This window comes from Euprymna scolopes, chromosome 30 (genome assembly GCF_053919585.1).
Source record: "Euprymna scolopes isolate OS-2025 chromosome 30, ASM5391958v1, whole genome shotgun sequence".
Classification (NCBI taxonomy): domain Eukaryota; kingdom Metazoa; phylum Mollusca; class Cephalopoda; order Sepiida; family Sepiolidae; genus Euprymna; species Euprymna scolopes.
In genome coordinates this window covers 24957376-24984125 of record NC_136511.1, presented here as the reverse complement: position 1 = coordinate 24984125, position 26750 = coordinate 24957376, and the positions used below count along the sequence as shown (strand labels likewise).

The 26750-nt window shown below is 35.0% G+C and overlaps 1 protein-coding gene across 1 annotated transcript in view; it reads left to right on the top strand.

Moving 5' to 3' along the window:
• Positions 1-26750, top strand: part of LOC145254593 (tachykinin-like peptides receptor 99D) — an 864064-nt gene that overhangs the window by 744846 nt on the left and 92468 nt on the right. The gene's annotated exons all lie outside the window — the stretch shown is intronic.

Genomic DNA, 26750 nt, shown 5'->3' with positions numbered 1-26750 from the left:
AATACTTGTTTATATACATATTTCTTTTGGGGCTATTGGCGCAATGGTTACAGGCGTTGAATCTCTATGGTTCCAGGTGTACATTGTCTGTAGATAGCAGTTTCAATCCTACCAAAAGCATTCTTGAAACCTAGGCCTGAGAGAAGAACAGAAATTATATTCGAAACTTTAACGCAGTGGATAGATGCATTGAATCTCTATGTCTCCATGTGAAAAAGGTGTAATTGTGTTGTATACAGGTTTCAATCCTACCAAAAGCAAGAGAGAGATTTATTTAGCCAACAGTGGTGAGACACAACTATTAAAAGCTAATCCCCTGAAGAAGGACAGAGGAATTGTTGGTCGAAACGTGGTGGAGCCACAACTATGAAGATGAGGGTAACAGTTCGCAAATAAACAAATTAAATACGTGTTGATTTTTACAAAATAGTTTCATCGAATAAAAGTCCAGCATGCCAGATGGTATACATTAAAACCATTTTTTTTTGTTCGTGAGAAAAGGATCATAGGTTGTTCGAATGACGTTTTTTAAACATTATATGAAAAGAGAATAAAAAGAAGATATTTGTCGTGACTTATTGTGCCTTAATGTTCCGTACATAAAACAGTAAAACGTTTTGTTTTTTTGTATCACGATTATATAAATAGTGAGGATTTAATTGATGATTTCTTTAATTTTCGTATAAAAATGTATGTAATCCGTCACCGGGGGTCATTTTTCAGTCACTGTGATTCGGTGTTATCGATCATTCTCATATAATTCGTTCGATTTGTTTTCAGCTTTTTTCTATCCGTTTCATTATGTGCATCGACATGCACGTTCGTCATAATCTTCAACATACCCGCGACATTCTTTTCCGCTCCCAGTCTAGCTGAACAGGCGCGTCACCGTGACTTTTATCTGGAAGAACTGATTGTAAGACGTCATGGGACTTCAAAACGTGAGGAGACGTCAAAGCGTCCCATGTGACCTGCTATTTGACTTTCGCCAATTCTCAATACACGTTTAGAGTCAGGCAACGGAATGGAAAAAATAACATGATCAGAAATCGCACCATCTCTCCTTATACATAAAGACACTTTATGCGTGTGTGTATGCGTGTGTATGTGAGAGAAAGCGTTCGTTTCCTATTAACACCGAAATGACTGCCCCGATTTCTTTTTCACACAATGCATATTATATTTCTTCGAGCGTTCTTAGTTTTTGAATCGGAATGTCTCTGATAAGACTCAAAAATCGATAATTGAAAAAACTGATTAAATATGGAACAGTCCTATATTAACCAAAGTTAACACCCTTGCACAGCATAACATCACAATGCATTTGAGAAGTTTGCTCACCCACAAGCAGAAAGGCAAGGCATATAAAATCAACAGTACATTCCTGATAAGACAGAAGCTGGTGCAAAATTAATATTTCTCTTTATAGCAGAAAGGAACCATCAGGAGCTATCTGATTTTTGGATTTTAAACTTTAATTCAAGCCATTATATACAAATAAATTTATAAAATCAACAGAAGGTTCTCTACAGTGCAATGTAGAGGACTATGTATTGTGGACTAAGTCGCTGCAGGGAGGCATGTGGAACTTCGTCTGGCCCCCGTACTAGATCAGGCAGTCCATCGATTTGACTGAAAAATTGGCAATTTTACCAATTTTGATTATAATAAAGTGTGAAAAATTCGGTGATCCCAAATTAATCCCAGGCTATGTTGGATCTTCTGTCTAATCATTCTATTTATTAAAAGAAATAACGCATCATCGAGCTACTGGATACAGTTAAGTTTGTTTGTTTTGTTTGTTTGTTTTTTGTTTTTTTTGCTCGACATCAAAGCCAACTGAACGTAAACCATTTTAAAAATAATATATTCTCTGTTGACTGTGATATGTTGCTGGTATGGTGTACTTCTAGACGGTCCACTCTACTTCGTTTTGCCTTACCATTTAAGAAGGTGTCAGATTATTGCTAAGCGCTCGAGGTTCTCCAACCTGTGAATTCCGACCGGACTGGCCAGACATTTCTTGGCGGACCAAATACTCCTGGTCTTGACATTACTGCATATAATTGTGGAAATGAAAAAAAGCTGTGACGAAGGTCAGTTGAACCCACCCACCAGAGGGCTTCAAGAGGATTCCAGAAGTTGTTAGAACAGTACAAGTGCATTGTAGCTCGAGAAAGGGGACTTGAAGTTAATGTGTGTATTGTCAGTGAAAGTGTCTTTACGAAAAATGTCTGGAAAATTATTGAAGGCACCTCGTATTTTCACAAAAATATATGTGAGGTCGGGATTTTATTTTGTCGCTGAGGTATATTTTCTGCCTCGGGAGATTATAGATCCCCATTGTAAAAGTGATGTATACGCGACAGTTCACAGTGAAGCAATGATTGCCCAATCAGAACGAGAGATCCAGAACGACTGGAAATGATGCTGGGATTAGCAGAAAACTAACAAAACTATTTTAAAGATCTCTTTGTGTATTTGGAGAACAATGATGACTAAAGTGTTGGTTAATTTCATCTATGAACTCTTTTGCATACATCTTTTTTCGAATCAAACTTTAAAAAAAAACCGTGTTGATATAATTGATTTCACGTTTCAGATTTTTTTAGATAAGAATTGATTAGTGTGTTATTTAGATTTTTCTGAGTATAGGTCCCATCTTAAGAGTTATTTTCCAAACAATTCAATCGATGTAACCTCCGACCTTTTTTACGTATATCTTTTATGACTTGTGAATCTTTCTGTTGGAAATACGAGCTGATTTTTTTTGTTAATCCACGGGGTAGTATGTTCTCGTCCCGTCAACCAGGACTGGGTAAAACCTCTCAAAATAGTTCGCAATTATATTTTTACTCATACTTTAAATCTAGGTTTGACCGAACAACAGAAATTCTATTCGAACCTTAAGCGCAGTGAATAGATAAGTTGAATCTTTATGGTTCCATGTGAACGAGCTGGAATTATGTTGCATAGCGGTTTCAATCCTACCTAAAGCAAGCCAGAGGCTTATTTGACCAGAAGTGGTGCGACAACAACTATTAAATACATGAAAAGTTGGTCGAAACGCGGTTAAGCAACAACTATGAAGATGAGGATAACAGTCCGAAAATAAATAAATTTAATACGTGGTCATTTTTACAAATATTTTCATCTAAAAAAAATCCAGCATGCCAGATCGTATACATTAAAAACCATTTGCTTTTTGTTGCTCGTGAGAAAAGGATCATAGGTTGTTCGAATGGCGTCTTTAAACATTATATGAAAAGAGAATAAAAAGAAGATATTTGTCGTGACTTATTGTGCCTTAATGTTTCGTACATAAACAGTAAAACGTTTTTTATCACGATTTTATAAATAGTGATGATTTAATTGATGATGTCTATATTTTGGTATTAAAATGTATGTAATCTGTCACCGGGGGTCATTTTTCCGTCACTATGATACGGTGTCATCGATTATTCTCATATAATTCCTTCGATTTTCTTCAGCTTTTTTCTATCCAATTCTTTATGTGCATCGGCATGCACATTCGTCACAAGCTTCGACATCCCGGTGATATTATTCACCGTTCCCAGTCTAGCCGAAAACGCGCGTCACAGTGACTTTTATCTGGAAGAACTGATTGTAAGACGTCATTGGACTTCTCCACGTGAGGAGTGGACAAAGCTGACCAATTGATCATCCTATGTGAACTGCTGTTTGACTTACGCCAATTTCCAATACACGTTTAGAGGCAGGCCACGGAATGGAAAAAATAACATCATCAGAAATCACACCATCTCTCCTTATATATAAAGGCATTTTATGTGTGTGTATGTGTGTGTGTGAGAGAGAGAGAGCGTTCGTTTCCTATAGACTCGGAAACAACTGGCCCGATTTTTTAATCATTTTTTTTTTTAATCACAATTTTATAAAAAGTGATGATTTAATTGATTTTTACTTTATTTTTGTATAAAAATATCTGCAATCTGTCACCGGGCGTAATTTTTCAGCCCCTGTGATTCTATTCGAAACTTTAGCGTAGCTAACAAACGAAAAGTAGTATTTCAAACTTAAGCCGGACAGACCGACGAAAATTCTGTTTAAAACTGAAGCATTATTATTATTTACATTATTCGAAATATTATTCTTTTCTTGAACGTTATTATCAAAAATTTCAGCCGGTGTATCTGTTTTAATAACGTTCACTCAAAACAAGACACATCGCCACTTGGACGTAAAAGGCTACTATGTGGAACCATGCGTAGGAAATGTTAACAAGATGTTGTTTATGTTACCTTTAAACTTCTGCATATCAGTACAGCAAGGGAAACAATTGGCAGGAAGGGAAATTCGAAAATACACCCGTCTAGCTGCAACCACTGTCAGTAATTTTCCCCCACTCTTTATCTGTGCCTAAATCAAAACGTAGATTCCAGGAAAAAAACTTTTTTCTTAGACGTGCACGCCTGTGGAACTCTGTTCCTTTTGCCTGTTTCCCACCTGACTACAACTTGTATGTCTTCAAGTCCAACATAAACAAGTTCCTGATGAACGGCCCCCTTAATTAAGACACTTTATCAGATCTCCATTACCAACGATTACTAATATATTGTCCCATTGATTACTGTACACGCAATAACACTTATCCCCGAGTGGCATCTGGGCCTTGGTTAGTCGTGACTTCCATGTAAAAAAAAGAAGAAAGGCATGCGCATTGCAGCTTGAATTATGTCCTTGACTTTTGTGAAAGGAAAAAGTAATAAGTACATTCAGATATCCTTTCCATCTTCTTAAAGGGCAACCCATACTGCGTGTTGTATTTAAATATCTGCCATTATATATATATATATATATATATATATATATATATATATATATATATATATATATATAAATTTTTTTCATTCAGTAAATTAAAAATTTTATGACATGAAACTGTAAACTTTCAAATCAAAAGATATTTTTTATTCTATGTAAGACAAAGAATAGCTTTGAAATAATATAACTCCTTATCTTATAAGATTTGGATGGCTACCATCTGTTCAGAGGAGAAAATATTAGTCTAACTGTGCGGGGGAAGACATTATAAGTGTAAGAAGATTTCTGGCATTTCGTGACCTCAGTAAGCGACTTTGTAGGTCGAGGGGGCAGAGGAGCCACGAGTTCATCAAAGTGCCTTCGAACGAAGAACTTGTAAACAGACACAGAGATTAAAAATAGGACAGGGTTTGGAGCTTATTTTCCGAAGTTGGACCTATTAGATTGAAAACTTTTGGAAATCTGTCTAACAGGGAGAGACTGGCGGTAAATGGTAGCCTAGCTCTTCCAGACTTTCTGGCATTTAGAAACCTACACATTGAAAGGGTTCAATTTTATTTTGAGCGGGTTTCTCAAGGATATGTACGTCGAGAAGGCTCAAGTGCAACGAGTTCGTCGGAACACAATCTACTAAAATAATTGTAAAACATGCGCATAGATGAAATGTTGAAGCAATGCGACAGAGGTTGGAACTTGACAAAGTGAGACATATTAAATTGAAGACGATTTTATGGACCTTATCGAAGAGGGAATAACAAGTGATAGATACACAAACACAGATGTTGCAACAATACTCCATAGATGGGTGAACGGTAACCTTGATGAGGTACAAGATACTCTTGGGTGTGAGTTGATTTATAACACGATGTAAGTACCCGTGGGTATTGGATATAATACCTGATATATTTAGTTGTCAGATATTCTCTTCTGAAGGTTGAAGGTTCAATTTTGAATGCGAGCGATACACGGGACAAAATTCATGGTTTAACCTCCGAACTGAATCTTACTGAATAATTTATTAATACAAGATACGCATGAGGAAGGCCGGCAGTAACATTCGTCGAAACCTTGTAGAAAATAAACACAAAATGAATACAGTAGTCCGAAGTACCGATAAAAGAATACTGAGATTCTTTCGGAGTTTTTCTTTTCACAATCACGGCTGAAGAATATATTCTATTCTAATCTCATATATCAAGAAGTATATTGTAAGTGATTCAGTACGGATGGCAACACCCAAATCCGAAACGCAGAATTCACAGTCGCCTTATAACACAAACTATGTATACAGTATTCATTCACAACCAGTTAGCACCTCCCAAAATATGCCTGCATTCAATCATGAATATAGATGAGTGCAAATCTATAAAAGTATTGCATTTCTAACCGTTCAAAAAGCGGCAAACACAATTCCTGGATATTTTCATTTTTATCCGAATATTCATCACCAAACTTTTATGAGTTCTTGCCAAGCCCGTCATCTGCTATACGTTTTTTTTTTCATGAAAACTTACATAGCATACCACGTGAAGGGGGAAACTGAGAGAACGTTAAATGTTCTTTTCCAATGTATTTATTATATGTATATGTACTTGTATGTAAACAGAATCCAATGAATTCAGTTCTCTTGTTTATACTGTTTCTCTTGTAATCTATAATTTTTTCACGTTTAATTGGGAAGTGTTTCAGCTTTATTTAATACTAGCATGGGTGCCTGGCGTTGCCCGGGTGTTTGTAGGTTTGTGTTGAGAAAAAAAAAGTGGTAGTTGGAAGGCAGACTCGAACCCGTACCGCAAAGGGATAACAGAATGGGAAAAAATGTGAAGTCTTTACTCTTAGGATTACCGCCAAACCGGAATTGACCTAGTTTTAATTAAGGCTAGATAATCGAAAAGAGGTAAACACTTTCAACAATATCGCCGAAAAAAGCGACCCTCCCTGTAGAAAAGTGGGCAGTTGACGGTTAAAAAATTAATGTTTTTAGCCCATTTTCCGTCTGAAAGGTCGTGCTTAAAAGCGATACTGGTGTTGTGAACATCAGTCGCCTCTGCTGAAAGTTGTAGGCAGACACGCAAACATACATGCATACATACATACATACATACATACATACATACATACATACATACATTTATATATTGGTAGCTCAAATTCTCGACCCAAACCGATTACAAAGCTTGCTATATATGTGAATACACATTATGTAAAATTTCAAATGTTTAGACCAGGAATTTTCTGAGTAATTTGGTAGAGACCGCAGAGTTCATTCTTTTAAAATGTTTACCCCTATTATGACCGCTTAACATTGACTGTTTTAGGCTCTAATTAAGTTATTAAGTTAGGCTCATGTCTGAGGAACTTATATCTAAAATTTTAAGTGTTTATACCCAAATTTGGCGGAGGAGTTTGGTAGAGTTCTCAAAGGTCAAATCGTTGAACTTTGACCACTTAACAACCAAATTTATGGCCGAAAATGGATTACAAAGATTTTCCCAAATCCCAGTACCCTGTATTTCAAATTTTGAGTCTGTAGACTTTGTATTGACAGACTTATTGCGTAGGGCAATGTACACACACAGGCATGCACACACAGACTCTTTCACTTTTATAGCTACTAGCATTTCAGCCCGGCATTGCCCGGGGCTTTTGAGGTGTATGTTGAGCAAAAAAAAAAGCAGTCAATTTTTTTTTTTTAATTTGGACCCCTATTATGACCCCTTTAACATTTATTGTTTGGGCGTTAAATGAAGTTCTTAACTTAGAGCCATGTCCAAGGAACCTATATCAAAAAATTCAAGTGTTTAGACCAAAAATTGGCGGAGGAGTTATCAAAGGTTAAATCGTTGAACTTTGACTCCTTAACAGCCAAATTTCTGGCCGAAAATGGATTACAAATATATTCCCAAATCTTACTGGCCAGTATTTAAAATTTCGAGGCTGTAGACTAAAAATTGACAGTAGGGGCATATACACACACAGACACACATATACATAGGCACGTTCACGTTTATAGATATACTAACATTTTAGCCCGGCGTTGCCCGGGTGTTTGGATGTGTATGTTGGGCAAAAATAAAAGTGGTAGTAGGAAGGCAGGATCGTACCCGTACTACGAAGGAGGAAAAGAACGGGAAAAAACAAACGTGACGTCTTTGTTGTTACGATCACCGCCAAACCGGAAGTGACCTATGTTTAAATTAAGGCAAGACAATCGAAAGGAGAGGATAACTTTTTAAAATATCGGCGAAAAAATCGACCTCCTTGTAAGAAAGGGCCCAGTTGAAGGTGAAGATATTAGTATTTTTAGCCAATTTTTCGATATTTGTCGTCTGAAAAGTCGGCCTTCAAAACGATACTGATCTTAGTAAAATCTGTCGCCTATGTCTTAAGTTTTGAGCAGATATGAAAACATACATACATACATTTATATATTTTCGACCCAAACCGATTAAAAAGCTTGCCATATCTCTGAATAACCTTTTTGTAAAATTTTGTTTCAACTAGAAATTGTCTGAGTAATTTGGTAGAGACAGCAGAGGTAATTATTTTAATTTTGATCCCGATTATGGTCCCTTAAATTATATTGTTGAGGGATCAAATCAAGTTATTAAGTTAGATGCATGTCCAAGGAACACCTATCGAAAATTTCACGTGTTTAGACCCAAAATTGTTGGAGGAGTTTGGAAGAGTTCTCAAAGGTCAAATCGTTGAACTTTGACACCTTAACAGCAAATTTATGGCTGAACACGGATCACAAAGATTTCCCCAAATCTCAGTACCCTGTATATACAATTTCGTGTCTGTAGACTTTAAATCGACAGAGTTATTTTGAAGGGAAACGTACACACACAGACACATAGACACGAAGACACACGGATACACAGACACGTAATAGTTAGTAGATATACTAGCATGGGTGCCCGGCGTTGCCCAAGTGTTTTGAGGTGTATGCTGAGCCAAAAAAAAAACAACAAAAATGTTCATTTTTTTTTTAACTTTGCTCCTTATTATGACACCTTAACATTTATAGTTTTGGGCTCAAATTAAGTTATTAAGTTAGATGCAGTTCAAAGGAACCTATATCTACAATTTCAAGTTTTATGACCGAAGAATATCGAAAGACGTTTGGTAGAGTTCTCAAAGGTCAAATCGTTAAACTTTGACCCCTTAGTAGCCAAATTTATGAGTGGAAACCGATCACATAGATTATCCCAAATCTCAGTACTGTGTATATCAAATTTCGAATCTGTAGACTTAAAATTGACAGAGTTATGGCGTAGGGAAATCTATACAGACACACAGACAGACACACAGACACGTCACGTTTATATATATATATATATATATATATGCATATATATAGAGAGATATGGATATATATGTATATATATATATATATATATATAGATATATAGATAGATAGATAGATAGATAGATAGATAGATAGATATGCTTGATGTCAAATCTTTTCGCTTTATTGTGTAGTTAAATTTTTTCTCTTTATTACGTTTGGATTTTTATTTGACGGTCTTAATTGTTCTATAGATACGTTTTCATTAATTTTGAGAGTCGTGTAAAACAATTCTTTAGTTATTAAACAGAGATATTTCATGAAAATATATTGTTTCAAGGTTGAATATGATAATTTTATTTCATTTTCATTTAACCTTTTCGTAATATTTTGTGTCAAAAACAGTTTTTATTAATTATTTTATCATATTGTTTAAGTGTATAGTGTTTATATGTTTAAGTATATAGCGTTAATCTGAGTAAGTATATAGTGTACGTATATAGTCTCAGTATATAGTGTTTATATATTTACGTCTATACGTGTTAATATGTTTAAGTATATAGTGTTAATATGTTTTAGTATATAGTGTAACTATATAGTGTTTATATATTTAAGTCTATACGTGTTTATATGTTCAAGTATATACGTGTTAATATGTTCAAGTATATAGTGTTAATACGTTTAAGTCTATACGTTTAAATATATTTAATTCTATACGTGTTAAAGTTTAAGTATATAGTGTTAATATGTTTAATAAATATATATGTGTTAATATGCACAATATTTAGTGGTTTAAACCAAATGGTTTTTCTCTTATTTATTATTATAATTATTATTCACATTTTGTTTCTGGGAGTTAGTAACGATTTTATACCAGAGTTGAGTCATAACAAGTAAACATAGACTATCAGTATCTCTTTTTTTCTCGCTTTCCACAAGTATCTGGGGTTCCCAAAAGGGCAGTTTTTTAAAGTACTCCGTCATTGCAATCGATCCTTATATTTCTTTATCTACAACACCATCAACACTGTTATTTGTTATTTCAATACTTGTTTGTTTTCTTTTACCGACAAAACACAATCTGGTCTTCTTGGATATTCATATTGGATATTCATATTGGATATTCATATTGGATATTCATATTGGATATTCATATCCCACAATAATTTCACGTTATCAATCTGCACCACACCTTCTGATATATGCTTGTACCATTTTTTGCAGCTTTCAAACTCTCTTTTCTTGCATATATTCCAATAGACAGCTCTTGCAATATTTTCATGCCGTCTCTTGAACTACTTTATCGATCCGTTATCAACATGCTTCTATGATTTCTCATTGGAGTCCAACCCTTTTTTCTTGTACAGATCCCAATGGACCTGTCTGCAATATTACCATGCCGTCTTTTGTATTCCATTTTAAGCTAACTTCTCCTAACGGCTTACGTAGTAGACAAAATTCTCACCTTACTGTCCCCACAGTCGACATAGGGGAATTTACACCGTTTATTAAACGTGATACTTCACATAATTTCTCCTGAACGCTTGCTAATGCGCAGCACATATTTGTGCTTCTGTTCCAACATTCAAGAAACATTTTGACAACCATCGCCAGTTTTTTCCCTTGTCCACAGCCTCTGGCAGATCTCTATTTAATTGGTCAGACCTTTTCTTCACATTCCATTTGTCTCTCGGTTATTTATTTATTTTTTTTGTTCATTTATTGCCTTAAATTTCTTACTTCGCTCTCTTGCAACTTTTCAAATTCTGAAACACTCTTTATACCTTTTCCTTACAGTTGGAGTTGTAAACTTTCAGAGTACTTACTTCTAACTTTCACACGTCGTAATACATCTATAACTCATCGTCCTCGTTCTTTTATTTTCACATGGTGTTTGAGTGATGCGCTCTATTGTCATCGGTTTCCTTGTCTTTCTATCCATATCTTTCTCTCCTTTTAGCTAATACCTCAATATCTAATCGCCGAAGCTCATCTGTTTCCATTGAATAATAATAATAATAATAATAATAATAATACCATTAATAATAATAATATCATTAATAATAATAATAATTATTATTATTATTATTATTATTATTATTATTGTTGTTATAATTATTAATATTATTATAAATATTATTATTGTTATCATCATTATTATTGTTGTTAATATTTTTGTTATTATTATTATTATTAATATTATTATCATTAATATTATTATTGTTATTATTATAGTTATTATTAGTACTGTAATTATTATTAATATTATTATTAATATTAGTATTGTTATTGTTGTGGTTGCAAGGTTGAAAAATAATTAGTAAGGAAATGCAATGAAGACGCAAACAACAAGATAACGCAATAATAAGTGTATTAAAGAAAAGATATATTTACAATATATACAAATGACGGTGTCGAGTCAGAGAGTCTTGGTGGGAGGGCATGTACGCTCTTCGGCGTCACTTCCGGTGGCATTTGAGTAAGACACACCAGGGCCAACCTAGGCTTGCCATTTATAGTGTTATGTTATTCGCATATGCAAATAAGTGGTTGCCACCAGAACACCCCCTCCCAAGATTTGAAGTCACACAGATGTCAATACCTTTTTCTTTTTGGGTTTACCATTAATTGTTCATTCATTTTTTTTCCCTACCTGATCTTCGGGGTTCAGGTGCATTTTGAGGCGGTTCCAAATTAAAAGATTCGTATATGATATCTATGGTGTCCTCCTCTTCGACTGTTGTCGTATCATCATCATCTTGGATATGACGTTTTTTTTATCTGATTTAGGTGCCTTTTATGTATATTCTGTGGAGCTTTAATTATGTATGTACAATCACCAATGCGTTTATCCACTACTCCACATTCCCAGTAAGATGTGTTATTTCTGTAGCACTTAAAATATACTCGATCTCCCGAGTTATATTTCTTTCTTCTCGTGTGTGTAGTGTTTCGGATAATTGCCTGCCTTGGCAATAGTTTGTCAAACGCTGATTTTACCTTTCTGGCAAACATTAGATCAGCTGGTGATATGTTTGATGGTGTACTAGGATGTGGTGTAATCCTATATACTTGCAAGAATTGTTGCAAAGCTTTTTCTGTTGGTGTTCCAATGGATTTCTTTAACGCTCGTTTTAGCGTGTCCACGAACCTTTCCGCGAGGCCGTTCGAACTTGGATGATACGGCGGAGTCGTGATGTGCTTCACTCGGAACGTGTCGCAAAATTCCTTAAACTCTGCCGATGTGAACTGCGTTCCGTTGTCAGTGACCAGTGTGTCTGGTACACCGAATCTTGCAAACAACTCGTGTAGGAACCCTATTGAGTTGTTCGTTGTTGGATTCCTGCAACGCATTACGTCCGGTCATTTTGTGAAACTATCCACTACAATTAAATAATAGTTTTCACCTACTGGACCAGCGAAGTCCATGTAGATTCTCGACCATGGTTGATCGGTTTTCGGCCAAGGTTTGTGTACTATAGGTGGAGATTTTGCCGCTAACGGGCATCCTTTACATTTATCAATTGTTGTCGCTATGTCAGTGTCCATGTTACGCCAGTACACGTAGCTTCTCATTAACGACTTCATTCGATTTATCCCCAGATGTCCTGTGTGGAAATCTCTTAACATCCTATTCTGCAATGTTTTGGGTATTATCACCCTCTCGCTGTACAGTAACACATCTTCACATATGGAGAAAACTTCCTGTACCTTTGTGTCCGTTATAATTTTCTCTTTTATGTCCTTTATATATTCGTCTTTCTCGGCTTCCCTTTTAATGTCCGACAAAGTTACGGGTAGTTCCTTTATGATGTTTGCTACTATATTTTTTACTTCAACATTTGTCCGAATTGCTGCAATGACTGATTCTTCCAGATTGTGTTTCTGTGGGATCAGTCTTGACAGTCCATCCGCATGGCAAATCTTTTTTGATGCTAGATGTTGTAGCTGGAAATCGTAATTAAGTAGTATTGTACCCCAGCGAAGCAATCTATTTGCGGTGTATACCGGCGATCCTTTTTTTGATCCATAGATCGTGACTAACGGTTTATGGTCGGTTTCAAGTATGAATTATCTACCATATAAATATCGGTGAAATTTAGTAACGGCACAGATTATGCTCAACGCTTATTTTTCGATTTGTGAATATGCCCTTTCGGCTGGTATCAGCGTTCTCGAAGCGTGCGCTATTGGTTTTCTAGACCCATCCGGCATAATATGTTGAATGCATGCTCCTAAGCCGTAGGAGCTAGCGTCACTAGCGACGACTATTTTTAAGTTTGTGTCAAAGTGCGTTAAGAATAATTCGGATGTTAGTGCGCTCTTTATTTTGTCAAAAGCGGTTTGAAATTCTTGCGTCCAGTTCCACGGTGTATCCTTTTTAAGCAGATTATCTAAGGGGGTTCGCAAGTTATGCATTCCTTCAATAAAAGATTGGTAATAATTTGCGAGTCCTAAGAAACTCTGCAACGTTGTTGCATTATCGGGTGCTGGCATGTTTTTTATTGCCGCAGATCTGTCTGGGTCTGGGCATCGTCTATGTTTGTTTATTATGTGTCCAAGATACTTAATCTCGCTCATACAAAAGTCACATTTACTTTCTTTTACTTTAAAGCCGAATTCTTGTATTCGAGTAAATACTTGTTGAAAATGTTCCTTATGTTCTTCTAGGGATTTGCTCCTGAAAACAATGTCGTCCAGGTATGCACATGCGCACTCAATACCACTTAGCATGGTGTGCATCGCTTGCTGAAAGATGGCAGGCGCTACTTTGATGCCAAAAGGCAATCGGTTGTATTTGTATAATCCCTTATGCGTATTGATGCATAGTATTTTTGAGCAATTCTCCTCGACCGGTATTTGCAAATACGCGTCGCTCAAGTCTATCTTGGAGAAGATATTACCCCCATTCAACTTCGTGAATATTTCCTCTGGGATTGGTAGGCGGTAATGGTGATCTTTTAATAGGGAGTTGACCCCGGTCGAAAAGTCTGCGCACACTCTAACTTCGTCATTCTTTTTCTTTACGTATACGGTGGGGGCTGCCCACTCGTTGTGTTCTATTTTTGATAGAATTCCCGTCTGTTCCAATCTATTTAATTCTTTATCAATCTTTTCCAACCCAGCGAACGGAACATTTAGCTTTTTTTCTAAAAATTGGGCTGGCGTTTTCTTTAAGTTCAAACGAGGCCTTGAATTTATTGCAGCGACCTAAGTTAGTCGTGAATGCCTCAGGAAATAATTCTTTTAAATCGTCTTTTATATTTACTGTTGTTGGAGAAGAACATTCTAATTTTTTACAGAATGTATTGATTGGCTTATCCCATAGTCCGAATTTCTCAATTAAATCTATTCCAAACAGATTTTCACTATTTTTTAGTACGAATATTTTTAATTTCTTCGAAATCCCTTTCAATTTTATCGGGAGGACAACTTCTCCTTCAAATTTTATACCACCACCAGTTACCGTCCGGGATGTTTTACTAGTTTTCATCATGGCCGGTTTTCCCAACTTTTTCCACGTATTCAGGTTTATTATAGAAACATCGGAGCCGGAGTCGAGTTGTAACTTTATTGATATTTTAAATATTTCAACTTTTACGTATTTTCGCCGATCTTTGTCTAATTTTGTATTTGATTTTGTTTGTTGTACTCTCTTTCTGGTGTAATCTTTATATCTACAGCAATCGCTTTTGTGTCCCACCTTCTTACAAATGTAGCATTTTTTCTTCTTATAAGGACAATCTTATTCCCAATGCTTTTCTGCACATCTCTTACAATATATTTAGGAAGAGGCTTGTTATATTCTGTACTATATTTATGGTTATTATCTTTGGAATATCCCGTTCCATTGCTTTTCTTTGTAAAGTTCTTGGTTGGTGCGTATGGTTTTCTAACTTTTCTTACATATGCCACTCCGGATTCTTCTATATTTTTTTAATCCTTTTTTAGTGTAATGGCCCTTTCACAGTCCTCTGCTAGTTTCTGGAGGGTAAAATCTTGCTCAGATTCCAGCTTAGACAACACTCGTCTGCGTATTTCTGCATTTTTCATGGAAACTAACCCTTGAGCGAAGATTAGACATTTAAAATCTTCTACCGTTAGTTCTGCAAGCTTAAAATTATCGCAGTTTTTATTGACAACTGATGCGTATGTCAAATAATCTTGGCTGTCCATCTTTCTTAGGTTCATGCACAGCCATCTTTTATGAAAAAGAGATATATTTGGATTAAATAATTATTTTAGTAATTTTACAGCTTCCATGAACTCTAATTCCGCAGTTTTTTTAGGTAATATGTAATCTACGAATTTGCTGTGTTCTGATGTACCCAATTTTCTGAGTAAGAAGCTCACTTTCTAAGTATTTGGCCAATTTTTACAGTCCAGATGAAAAACATCCTCGTATCTTGTGTAGTATGCTTCAAAATTCTTCTCTTCCTCAGGCACATAATGAAATGTGTCCATGCTATTAAAAATAGTTGTATGGGAGAAATTAACACTATCGGCATTTTCTCGATTACTCTTTAGTAGTTCCAGTGTTGTTGCAAAACGTTCATCTTGTCTTTCTTCATATTCCAATTGTAGTTTCTTATGCCTTTCTTCCTGTTCCAATTGCAGTTTTTTCTGCTTTAATTGTGCCATTTTCTGCTTTTCTTCTTGTTCCTGCTGCCATTTCAATAATCTGTCCTCTCTCTTTCGCTCGCGGTCAGCCTGTGCCTGTATTTGTGTTTGCAAAAGCTCGTTTTGTGTAGCTTGTCTGCGTTCATCCCGCTCAGCCTGTGCTTGTAAAAATTGCATGAACATTTTTGATAAGTCTTCCAAGTTTGTTTATTTTTTTTTTAGTGTGTAGTTAAAAAAATATTGTACCATGTACAATATACACCGTTTTGGGTTACAACAAAAAAGCAATTGCTGTAAGCTCCTGTTTTCAATAATCACATCGCTGCTTGCAATAATATATTCTTTTTGCGAGTTACGCTGCAAAAAATATAAAACAGGTTTATCTGGAATCACGAAATGGAATTGACTTTCCGTTTTTAGGCACTTACTAATAAGTAACACTTTCCACCAAATAAAAGTTTGTTTTTTTTAATCGAGTCACAATTGAATAAATGTATGCAGTACATTTAGTTCTTTGAGTTTTTTTCTAGTATTTTAGTAATTAAAATACCTCTTAAATTGAGATTACCTTTTTTCCGTGACGTTTTACTGTATTATCCGTTATTCAGTGACAACTTCAAGAAAAAAAATCCTTTCCTTGAATTTTAGTTTAAGCTGTAGTATTTCCTTTTAGTACCGACGTCAACCAAAACATTAATTAAAAAGTCCTTTAGTTGTTGTTTTGTTTACGGAGAACAGTAATTAGAATCCACTGGTGAACTTTTTTCGTAGGTTACTTCCTTGCTTTTCGTAATACGGGTCTGACCTGTCGTTCGCTTTTCGTTTGCAATTTGGTCCTTTAGTAAGATTTGTCGTGTAGCGACAAAACAAAAATTCACTTTTACATTCGTTTGCAAGTCGGATTCCCAGAAAACGGCGTAAATTGTCGCTTTTGCCACGTTAGAGTTTTTTTTTCACTTGAGTTGAAACTTCTCTTTAGCGTAAAATCCGTTTGCTCGTCAACACTTTGCATTCCTTAAAAAAATGGTCAACCTTTGCGTTGTACTTTTTTTTAAATAGTTCTTCGTCAAACTGTTATATTTGACGCTTCATATCTCGTCGCCAACTGTTGTGGTTGCAAGGTTTAACAATAATTAGTAAGGAAATACAATGAAGACGCAAAAAACAAGATAACGCAATAATAAGTGTATTAAAGTAAAGGTATATTTACAATATGTACAAATGACGGTGTCGAGTCAGAGAGTCTTGGTGGGAGTACATGTACGCTCTTCGGCGTCACTTCCAGTGGCATTTGAGTAAGACACACCAAGGCCAACCTAGGCTTGCCATTTATAGTGTTATGTTATTCGCATATGCAAATAAGTTGTTGCCACCACATCAGGTATTATTACTGTTATTATTATTATTGTTATTATTACTGTTATTATTGTAATTATTATTATTATTATTATTATTATTATTATTAATGTTTCTTATTGTTATTATCTATCATATTTCTAACCTCTTTTTACCTGATATAATATTGTTTTTTTTTCTCATGTAATGCTTTTGTTCGTTTTCAGTTCAATTGTAAATGACAATATTATATTTGAAACTTTTTCATTTTGTTTTATTTTCTTTTGATGGCGTTTTTAAAATTCTACTAGATTCATCTGTTATTAATTTCTTAACATTCCTTTGGCTATTAGATAATATATATCAAGACTATATCATCTTGTTAAGTTTATGATAACGCTTTCAGTATGTTTAAATGGTAATATAAACAAAATGGTTTGATAACGTTTCGTACGTGATTCTATGTTCAATTCTTGTGTAGTTCAAAATCGTTATTGTTTCTGAATATTTCGTAGTGAATAATTGCGTCATCTCTACACATCCAATCCAGAAAGACTTGAACAATATGCAAACAAATGGTGATTGTGTAATTTTGTTAGCAAATTATTTCTTTCCAAGCTCATTATTTTCCGTATGTTATTTACGTACACCCTTTATTTATAATTATTATTATAATTATTATTATTAGTAGTAGTAGTAGTAGTATTAGTATTATTATTAGTAGTAGTATTATCATTATTATTATTATCATTATTATTATTATTATTATTGTTATTATTAATGTTATTTTTATTATTATTATTATTATTATTATTATTATTATTATTATTCACTCACTCGGAGTAGTCACACAAGCCCTCATCAAAGATTACTTATTGAGAAAAAACTTGTGGTGTTCCCTGGAGTCTGAGTGAAAACAAGTCTTCCCAGACTCCCAGTACTCTCAGTCTCTTTCGATAAACTTTGCAAAAACAATTGCGCTATTGCACCAGCCGCCTACCAGCGATTTCTTGTTGGTTAGGACCATTTTTCTTCACTGGAATTTTAGTGGCAATAAGCCTTTGAAGGTATCTAGTCCTCCTTGCACTTATCCGGCGGAAGCCTGGTTATTTCTTCGGTCTTTCCGTCCTCCTTGACTCTACTTGGTTATTTGGTCTTACCCTTTTTTTGTGGGGCGACAGTGATGTGGAAATGGGAGGCTTGAGAGTGAGGGTTTGAGAACTTATGGATATGCGGATTGAGTGTTATTGGTTCCATGTAGTTTTTCATGGTTTGCCTTTGCAGCAGTTTGTTTGGTCCGCGCTTGTTGCTCCTGTTTGTTAGTTTTCACATTCAAGTATTGTACTAAATATTTCAGCTGTTTTCGACATTTTTGTTCGTTGTAATTTTTCAGTCCTTCCTTTCATTCCAATTTCTCCCATTCTTTTTTCAAAGTTGTTCGGAATTGTTCCTAGTGCCCCTATTATTATATGTATAGGTTTGATTTTCTTAATCTTCCATATTCCTTTAAGCTCTCTGGCTAGCCCTGTGTATTTGCTCCGTTTCTCCTTTTCTTTGATATTCCCACTGTGGTCAGCTGGAACAGCAAAGTCTACGATTTGACAGGATTTTTCTTTCTTGTTAATTATTACGATATTCTGTCGTCTTGCGTGGATGGGTTTATCAGTTTGTATGTTAACGTGCCATAAGATTTTGTGATTCTCGTTTTCAAGTACTGTTGCCGGCTTATGTTTGTACCACTTGTCTGTGCGTTCGAGATGCAGTTGTTTATTATTATTATTATTATTATTATTATTATTATTATTATTATTATTATTATTATTAATATTATTATTATTAACTGACAGATTTTAGACTTTTCAGTACCCTGAAACAGGGAGAACGAGAATTGGAGCCATTATGCTGCATTGGCCTTGAAGATAAGACGTATACACGGGGCTAAAATACAAATAATACCTGTCGATGCTGGTACGCTAGGAATAGTATAGAGTTGTCTGAGAGGACAATTGAAAAAAAAAACGCCAATCCCCGATGTTTTAGGCGGCCTTCGGACCTTTGCTATTGTAGGTACCACCAACATCCTTAATGAAACCCCGTGATCTTTGAAGCTCCATGTTTGGAGCCGGGATTGAGGGAAATCCTCTGGAAATGAATGGCATCTCTTTTAAGGGATACGTTGATAATCGAAACCAGAATTATTATTATTATTATTATTATTATTATTATTATTATTATTATTATTATTATTATTTGTTGTTGTGTCTGTATCAATAACAACACGAACGCAGAAAGTAAAGGTAAAACAAATATATTAAGACGAAAATAAAATACATATTTACAACGATGCAGTTGTACTGCAGTTTGAAGATTGTCCGGCAGATGGCATGTTAAAGTCTTTCATGGAGCAACCGGCACATGCGTCTTGCCTATCCGGCGTTCGATCACAGCTCTCCGGGCTTGCTGACTTGATAACTTTATCTATATCTTGTTCCCCACGTATGGAACATAGTGGGCGTCTCCACATCATCATCATCATCATCATCATCATCATCATCATCATCATCATCATTATTATTATTACTATTATTATTATTTTTATTATTATTGTTGTTGTTGTTATTGTTATTGTTATTATTATTATTATTGTTGTTATTGTTATTGTTATTGTTATTATTATTGTTATTATTATTATTGTTATTATTATTGTTATTATTATTATTGTTATTATTATTATTATAATTATTATTATCATTATAATTATTATTATTGTTACTATTGTTATTATTATTATTATAATAATTATTATTATTATTATTATTATCATTATAATTATTATTATTATTATGATTATTATTATTATTATTATTATTGTTATTATTATTATTATTATTATTATTATCATTATACTTATTATTATTATTATTATTATGATTATTATTATTATTATCATTATAATTATTATTATTATTATCGTTATAATTATTATTATTATGATTATTATTATTATTATTATTATTATTATTATTATTATTATTATTATTATTATTATTATTATTATTATTCCTAAATAAACAATTGCCGTGATATTCACGTTAACTAACATAGGTTTACTTAACATGTTAGAAAAATAGAGATAACTATTCAGTGTTCTTACAAAAATGCAGATTTCATATAGTTGTTTTTATTTGTACTTGAATAAATTTAGTCCGATACCAAAAACATAGACAAAACATGCTGGGAACAAATGGAAAGTTTTAACTAACACCAATAATATGGAAACTGAAAAATATGTACAAATATTACCAGCAATAATCGCTGTTTGTAAAGTAATTTCTGAACTCCAATCTCTGCTTCCCCCTCGCCAATCTTTCACGAAAAATACCCGTCTAGCTGAATCCACTGTGAAAAATTTCCCCCACTCTATATCTGTGCCTAAATCAAAACGCAGATTTCATGAACATAGCTTCTTTCTTAGAACTGCACGCTTGTGGAACTCTGTTCCGTCTGCCTGCTTCCCTCCGGACTACAACTTGGTTGTCTTCAAGTCCAATGTTAACAAATTCCTAATGAACCGCCCCCTTAAGTAAACATATCAGCAAATCTCCTCACTAACGTAATGTACTTGCAATAACCCTTATCCCTGAGTGGCTTCCGGGCCTTGATAAGTGGTGATCACTGTGTAAAAAAAAAAAAAAAAGAATTCAAGTTTAAAACATTTTACATGCGTGTATTATGTCTTTTTTTTTTCTAAAGAGTTAAGTTCTTACAAGCAAAACAAAAAAATTACTCGAGCTGAGATCGAAACCAAGACGGTGGATCAATTGCGATAACAACTAGGCCAGTTTGCCACAACCTTCAAAAAGTGTTTTCAACCCTACTTATTCTTAACATGTCCTGTTAACGATTCGCGCTATGTAACCGTGAAAGGGTTGACAAATACATGCCCTCCAGGTACATTTTTTTTTTAATTTTTCCTCCTTAGCAGGTCTTTTCTCGGATTAAGAAATTGTTCACATGTCTGAATACCCTATATACAATATTTCGAGTCGTTAGATCAAAAATTAGTTGAGTATATAGGTGGGGAAGTGTCCTCACACACATACTTACTGTTACGGATATACTAGTAAATAATGAGCAATCGATAATACCCTCAAACAATCATGAGCTTGTTTGCACAGCAACTGAGAAAGTTACCATGCTTGCCCGTCAGTTTGCCGGAAACTCTACTTTGGACCCAGCAAGCCATTCCCTCTCTGATTTTCCTCTGTGGACAGAAACCACGCTACATGATCTAAGGATCACGCCCTCCTAAGTACATGATATTATAAAAAAACCTAGACACCTCAAAAGCATGTGGACCTGATCTCATCCCAGCTGTGCTATTGAAAAAATGCTCCGCTGAGGTGGCTACTGTTCTCTCTAAACTCTTTAACAAATCTCTTAACGAATTTCGCTTTCCTGGCTGCTGCAAAACTGCATCAGTGGTACCAGTTTAAAAAAAAAACTCTAGCGAAAGAACTGACCCATTAAATTATCGCCTAATTAGCCTCCTCCCTCTTTTCGCCAAAATAATTAATTAATTAATCAAGCTCTAGCCCACCGCCTTACAGTTGCTAAACGCTTGTCGGACCACCAATATTGATTCAAACAAGCCCGTTCTACTGCAGATATTCTAACTGTAATCTCTGAACATTTATACCAAGCACTAGATAAGGCATGGGAGGGGAGGGCAGTAGCACTAGATATATCTAAGGCTTTGGACAGGGTATGGCACGATGTTCTTCTCATGAAAATAAAATCCTATGGTATTACTGGACGATGCTTAGCATAAAATCCGTCTTAAATGAGAGAAGAATCCAGGTTGTCTCGATAGTCCACAAAAGTTGATATAAATGCGGGTACACCTCAAGGATCGATCCTTGGACCTTTATTATTTCTGATATTCATAAATGACTTACCAGATAAAATTATCTCTGAGATGGGTATATTTGTGGACGACACAGTGCTCTATAGAATGCACGTGAGGAAAACGAATGAGCAGATATCTAAGTTAATGACAGAAACCCTAGAGGAAGAACTTCAGTCTGTAGTTGAATGGGGCCATAAATGGATGGTAACGTTCAAAGCTGCCAAGATAAAAGTCGTTTCCTTTAATAATTACATGAAACCTTACCAACCACCAATAGCTATGTTTGAGATATTTTACCTGAAAGCACTTCGTTAAAGCTCCTTGGCGTAGCTTTCACAGGAAACAAGAGTTGGAATAGCTCTATTGAGATCATTGCTAAGGTTGCTGCAAGGAAGGTGGGCTCTCTCTCTCTCTCCTTCTCTCTCTCTCTCTCTCGTACTGGAAAGTTACTTAAGTCAGAAAATATCTTTTACCTCTACAAAGTCATCATTCGCCCATGTATGGAGTCCTGCTGTCACGTTTGGGATGGTGCATCTGCTACTAGTTTCTCACTCCTGGACAGGGTCCAAAAGAGAGTCGCTTACCTAATAGGTTTTGGACTGTCATCTAAACTTCAACCCCTGTTCCACCGACGGAATGTTGCATCCCTCTACCTGTTTTAGAAGTATTTTAATGATGGATTCTCTGACGAACTATAAGCACTTGTACCTCCAATTGCCGATTCTTCAATTTTTACCTCTTAGCAGCATTTTTTCGGATGAAAACCGATTACAATTTTTCCATATGTCTGAGTATCCTATATACCAAATTTCAAATTAAAAGTGTGTTTAGTATATAGGTTGAGAAGTGTCCTCACACACGCATTCTCTATTTTGTAGATATATACTACCAGTTCAGCCCGGTTTTACTCGGGACCTATAGAATGCTCATAACTTTATGAGTATGTGTATATACATTAAAATATTGTACTCATGTCCAGGTAACCTACATCTAAAATTTTATGAATTTAGACCCAAAATTGATGGAGTTAAAATGCAGCCAAATTCTCGCCCAACAACTGATTTACAAGCTGGCTACCTTTTTGAATACCCTTTATGTGAAATTTAAAATGTTTAGACCCAAAATTGGCTGAATAGTTTCCTAGAGACCGCAAAGGTGAAATATTTTGAACTGTGACCCCTTAACAGCCATATTTCTGGCCGAAAGCTGATTAAAAAGATTTTTCCAAATTTCAATAGTCCTTATGTCAAATCTTGAGTCTATAGACGGAAAGTTGACAGAGTAGTTTGGTAGGGAAATGTACACACACAGACACACATACAGACATTTTCACTTTTATACATATATAGAAAGGTAGATTAGAACTGGAAAAATGTAAGCCTAAATTCGTATTTACAAAAATTATTCTTGATTTTTTTTCAGATTTATTTTTATTGCTTAGTCTAATGATATGATGATAATTGTTAATTTCTTTTAAATGTCCAGTGATATGATGTCTATAAAAGATAATGACATAAAAATACGATGTTAATTTGGTTTGAATTTGGGGGACGTTTTATAGTAAATACGGCATCGATATCGTAGAATGAAAAGTATTGGAGACAAATCTCAAATTTTTACGACAATTATATGAGAGCAGAAGAAACTGCCCCCCCCCAAAAAAAAACAAATACACGAAACCATATGACTTTAGAACATTAGTTATTTTTCGGATAATTCTAACTACACTAGTCTGAACATACTAAAACGCCACTAAAAAGTTTGGAACTTAAAATGATACTTTGTTTTTTACGCTTTTTTTCTGTTATTTCAACACCATCTAACTAAGACTGGGTGTTCATTTTGAGGGTGCTGGAAATGGTCTTGGCATAACTTGGATCAGATAGGCATGCCTTATGTATGCATATGTATAGCGCATCTACGATTTGGCTCGTTCGATATTGTGTTACTTTTCAGACATGATGGAAGGCTCTTATTGCTCTTCAGATATGTAAACACATGTCCAACTAGTATATGATCTGAAGAAAAAAGAAAAAAAAAAAACGAAAACCTGTTTTCACTGAACGGAATTCTTTTTTTTTTTACACAGTGATCACCACTTATCAAGGCCCTGAAGCAACTCAGGGATAAGGGTTATTGCAAGTACATTACGTTAGTGTGGAGATTTGATGAAGTGTTTACTTAAGGGGGCGGTTCATTAGGAATTTGTTAACGTTTGACTTGAAGACATACAAGTTGTAGTCCGATGGGAAGCAGGCAGACGGAACAGAGTTCCACAGGCGTGCAGTTCTAAGAAAGAAGCTTTGTTCATGGAATCCACGTTTTGATTTAGGCACAGATATAGAGTGGAGGAAATTTTTCACAGTGGATTCAGCTAGACGGGTGTTTTTCGTGAAAGATTGGCGAGGGGGGACCAGAGATTGGAGTTCAGACGAGCACCTGCCATGGAAATAACGATAAAACAAGGATAGCCTCGCAACGTCTCTTCTGTGGGAGAGATGTTGCAGGGTAGAAAAAGGGCATCCCCCACTAAGCCACGAAGTCTATTTTGTACTCTGTCAAGGCAGGATAGGCTGTTTTTAGCAGCTCCTGCCCAGATATGGCAATAGTACTCCATTCTTGGACGTATTTGACTTTTATATAGATAGATAATTGCATCAGTAGTGAGATATCTTCTGGAGCGGTAGAAGGATCCCACCATCTTTCCAGCGACCTTGGCAACAGACTTGATGTACGTGTTCCATTTTAGAGCAGGAGTAAAGGTCAAACCCAGAAGCTTGTCAAAACACAGGGTCTCACCCAGCATAGAAATAGAATCATGTCGTCTTTTCTAGGGCAACAATTTCATCCATCCTTGCTGTATTATTTATTTTATAATCTCTATATATATTTTCCTTACACATTCTCCAAATATATAGTTTCTTCGATTGAGAGTCGCCTGCAGCGTTTCTTTGCAATTCTTTAACATACTTAAATAGAGAGGTGTATATATATTTATTGCGATTAATTCCAAGTCCCCAAGTCCCAAACCTCGTGAATGTCTAGCCGATTGGAAGTTCCGCACGCGTCCACTTGTCGACAGCCACTTCTACATTCTTTTGAGGACTTAACCTCCACAGACCACAGATTTGCGGTGCGGTTTTATTCCACATTGAGTTTTATCAACCTAATAAATGATTAATCGAAGTTGCCCGGGAGAAAGAAGAAAAGACAATCCCATGTGACGTTACACTAAGAAATGTCATCTGAATTTGTTTAGGAATGCATTAACTTAGTGTTCCTTTTGTATGGTATGAAACCCTCGAGGAATTTCCCTAAGACCTCGCATCTCCTAACCTTTGGTTTGTGCTAAAAAAAAGAATCTATCTATTAATACGATAGTGTTTGTGTTATTTTCTATATAACGTTTATATTCGGGTCGTTTAATTGTTATGTACTTCTATATTTTGTAATAAATAATTTTATCAAGAATTCTTCATACGTTTTGCTTTGTGGTTCGATTATAGCTGAAGAAACACACGTGCTGAAAAATCCAATATATATATTGAATACAAGATAAAAGAAAATCAAATTTTGTACAATTTTCTTATTTCAATTCAATCAAGTCGGAAAAAGCTGCTAAAACAACTAATAATATCAACGAAGTTTTTAGCTCAGGAACCACTACTGAACGCACAACAAAATGGTGGTTTAAGAAATTTCCTGGCGGCGACACAACAGTCCTGAAGATAATGAGCGTAGTGGGTGGCAATCGAAATGTTGACAATGATCAATTAAGAGCCTTAGTTGGAGCTATTCCACGCACAATTATTCGAAACTTGCATCCGAATTAGACGTAAAGTAAGAGAGGATTTCAAACCGGTAACGCTTAGCTCGGTGATTAGACGCAAACGAATCTCCACGACACTTCATGAAGCAGGTTGCACGAAAATAAAGTCATGCTGATTGATTCGTGGCCTACGACCGGTATCATCAATTACAGATTTGTAGCAGGTGAATCCATTATGGCGGTTTACTATTTTCAAATAGGTCAATGCATCAGAAACTTCGACAACAACACCCGGCATCAGTCAACAGAAACTGCCCAATTCTCCTTTACAATAATGCCCGACCGTACGTTACTAAACCGGCCCTAAAAAGATGAAAGAATTGGACTACAAAACTCAGTCTCATCCGTCATACTATCCAAAATTCTCACCTACGGACCACCACTTTTTCATGCATCTCAACAACTTTCTGAGTAAAAAATGCTTTGAAAAATCGAAGCGATATCAAAAACGCCTACAGCGACTTCATCGCCACCAGAACGCAAGATTTTTAGGTATTGGAATGAATAAAAAAAATTTTTGTCTAGAAAAAAAAAAGAAAGATGATTCTGATGCTGATTATTTCGATCAATATTTTGTTGTTCACGCCGAAATATGTTAATCAGAATTCAGAAGAAAAAAAAACGCAATGACTTTCTTGCCAACCTAATAGATTTTCTAATCTCGCAGTTTTAGACGATGTTTTATTCATAAGAAACGTGCAGTTATACTCTTTACATATTTAAGATCTCATTAAATTTTACAGATTTTCAATTATTGGTTTGCATATATTTAATCTAAATTGAAGTATGTATAGACATAAGGACGTTAATAAGGTTATTGACGGTTCCTGGTTGGCAAAATACAAACACAAAATTTATATATATATATATATATATATATATATATATATATATATATATACATGTTTCTGTGTGCATATATTATATATATATGCATACACATATATATAATATATATACAT